Source organism: Aplysia californica, unplaced genomic scaffold, assembly GCF_000002075.1.
Source record: "Aplysia californica isolate F4 #8 unplaced genomic scaffold, AplCal3.0 scaffold00090, whole genome shotgun sequence".
Lineage (NCBI taxonomy): Eukaryota > Metazoa > Mollusca > Gastropoda > Aplysiida > Aplysiidae > Aplysia > Aplysia californica.
The window spans coordinates 1,465,446-1,468,691 of record NW_004797360.1 but is presented as its reverse complement, the minus strand read 5'-3'; positions in this window follow the sequence as shown (position 1 = coordinate 1,468,691).

Sequence of the window (3,246 nt, the reverse complement as noted above, 5' to 3'; positions counted from 1 at the left end):
GGGGGGGGGTGACGAGATGAGACAGGAGGGAGAGGGGTGCACTAACCAAAAAGAATAATTGGAGTTCTTGGACTTTTCAGTGTGAAAGGACTCGGGAGTGCGGATAGACGCTAATTAGAGGCAAAGACTCAGGACCAACACAGTAGCAAAGTGCGTTGGCTCCTCATATCGCTTCTGTCCGACTCCTTACTGCCCGCTGGCGGTATCAATCCTGATTATTGACTGAGAGACTGAGAGAGAGAGAGAGAGAGAGAGAGAGAGAGAGGAGAGAGAGGAGAGAGAGAGAGGAGAGAGGGGAGAGAGAGAAGGGGGAGGGAGAGAGAGAGATGGAGGAGGGAGAGGGAGAGATATTCAGAGAGAGAGAGAAAGAGAGATGGGGGTGGGGGGAGAGGGAGAAAGATTGAGGGAGAGGGAACGATCGAAGGGGGCAGGGAGGTTGGGAGACGATGAGGCAGAAGGAGATTAGGAGAGAAAGGATGGTGTGAAGAGAAAGGTGATTGCGAGAGCAAGTAGGAGAATGAGAAGGAGATAGGTAGATGGAAAGACATATCAACGAAAATTGCTTCAAGTACTTTCTAATCATTTGACGACCACACAAAAAATAATTTTGAGTTCTTTGTAACGTCGCTCAGACTCTCTCAAACGTTCTGGATTTTCCGGGGGGGGGGGATTGGGAGGGAGGTTAAAGCTTCGTTTCTTTCTGAGCTATACCACTAATTATTCGTTGACAAAAAACCACGCGTTTTAATGCAACACATTAGAGGTTTTGAGATTTCAGGTTAAATGGACTTTGAGCAGGACAAACTGCATTGTGAGTGGGCTCATTATATCATTGGAATTAGATCTAAACTTTCAGCTCCATATTCTCCTTACACTACTACTCAGAATTTAATTCCAACTCATACAATCAATACTAGTCTTTTATGTAAAGCACACTAATTGGTTAAAAATCGGTAGCTAGAACAAAAGTCGATCGATTCTGGATTATGAACAATCTAGCCTTCATAACAGATTCCTCGATGTCATTAGAACTGGCTTCATTCGAAAACGACATACCACTTCCTACTCCACCCACACTCAAAGTGAATACTCCCTCCCCCCGAAAAAAAATATTCATAATAACCACAACAGTAAACAAGAACGAAATATACCCCCCCCCCCCCCCCCCACACACACACATGCACAAACACCACCACCACCACCACCACCAACAACAACAACAACAACAACAACTACTACTACTATATCAAGCTCTACACATTTGTTTGAAAAAAAAAGAAAAACAGAGCTGTTTTAAAATGATAAAAATCGAAATCACATGTAATACCACGAAGCAATAAATAGCAGGGTAATTCCAATATTATGATGCCCGGTATACTCTGCACGCACGTGCGTGAGTTACAAACCGATCTGTCAGCTCGTCTGAGGTACTGTCATGCTGTCATGGTTTATATCCGCCCCGCTTTTCGGCATTCGGGAAAAGATAAAAATCTGCCATTGCGTTGATTTGGGGAGCCTAATATCAAATCACTTAAGAGAGAGCTTTTATTCTCTCTAGCTGTTTCTGTTTGCAGAATCACCCGCCGTGCCCAATTGTTTTCACTCAACACATTAGAGACTTTGTGATTCCATGTTAAACGAACTGTGAGCGGGACAAAGCACACTGTGAGGGTGATTGGAGACTGCCCTGTTGGCATTGATTAATTGGTAATTGCTCATCCTTTTTACAAATGTGACACGACGCGGTGGAGTCAGGCGCTCGTGAGGTTTTCGGCATGTGGAGTTCTTGGTTGGCATCATTTTAAAGCTTGTTCATTTGCCTTGCTTTTGATGAAAAGAATACTCATCTATCTAGAATATAAGTCGAGAAATGGTCGCCATATCTTGGCGACTTTCTAATCTTGAGAGTCCCTTACAAACTGCAAATTAACATTATTGTGCCTTAAATAAATATTTTACAGTAAAATCCACACATAAATGTGTTTCTTAATGGACATTTAAGGTGCTGAGTCACAAAACATAAATTCGATTTAAAAAATTGCCAAACGCACAGCAAAATGCCAGTTTCTTCGAAGTCATTATTTTGACAGGCGCCTGATTTAAACACAATTCCTCACATATTCCGTTTTCTTGGACGTTTCAGTTCAAGTTTGGGCGCTCCGTTAGCTCAGTTGGTGTCACTGTGTGGTTTGCTCATTCTTTCCTGTCAAGCATCAATACTGAATACGTATCCAGCTTAACATCACAATTGTTTATATTACTGTTCATTAATAATATGCATGTGACTCTGAGCCTGTTTGTGAGTGCAAGTATACTGCGTGTGTGTGCATGTTTGTGTGTGGGGAGGGAGGGGGTGTGTACTTGTGTGCGTGTGTGTGTATGTGCGTACGTGGTGAAACACCAAATCAATGTGCTCGGATCTGGACAATAAAGATGTACCTTATCTTATCTAATCTAGTTATCACGCTTACTTCATTTTGTTGTATTTATTGATACTCTCTTGTAACACTTCTAATCTTCCGCACTGATATGATCTAATTTCGCTGAAGGAGCCATAAAACTCTTATCAAAACAAAACACACAAAAAAGGTTCCAATATGTCAACAAAATAGCCGCTACAATGAAGATTTGTTTTTTTCCTTTTCTCGTACATCACCTTGTCATCATGTCATCTGTGTCCCCTACGTGAGTGGTTGGAGGGTGCCACGCTTAGGTCCAACTTCTTTCCTTTCCCTCTGTTAGTTCTGTCTGTCTGCCTGTCGTTCTTTTCCCCTGAACTATAATATGGCTGTTAGTGGTTCGATGTGCTTCTCTTTACTCTAACATGACATAATCGTCCCCGAAGAAATCCAGATTCGTAAATTGGTGGTCACATGTTCCGACCAAACTCATGAAAGGATCACTGGTAAATTTCACGGTCGACATTCAATGTTATCAAAGTGCTCATGTTCCTCGTCGTTTCAGGACAGCAGAATCCCTAATACTTTATCTCTCTCTCTCTCTCTCTCTCTCTCTCTCTCTCTCTCTCTCTCTCTCTCTATCTATCTATCTATCTATCTATCTAACGTTTTATCTTCTACTCCTGTTCTCTGTCATTCTGTCTTTTTCTTTCTTTCTCTCTACTCCTCTTTTTATTCTCTCTCTCTATCTCTCTCTCCTTCTCTCTCTCTCTCTTTCTTTCTCTCTACACCTCTTTTTTCTCTCTTCCTGTCTCTCTCTACCCCCCTCTATCTCTCTCTCTCTCTC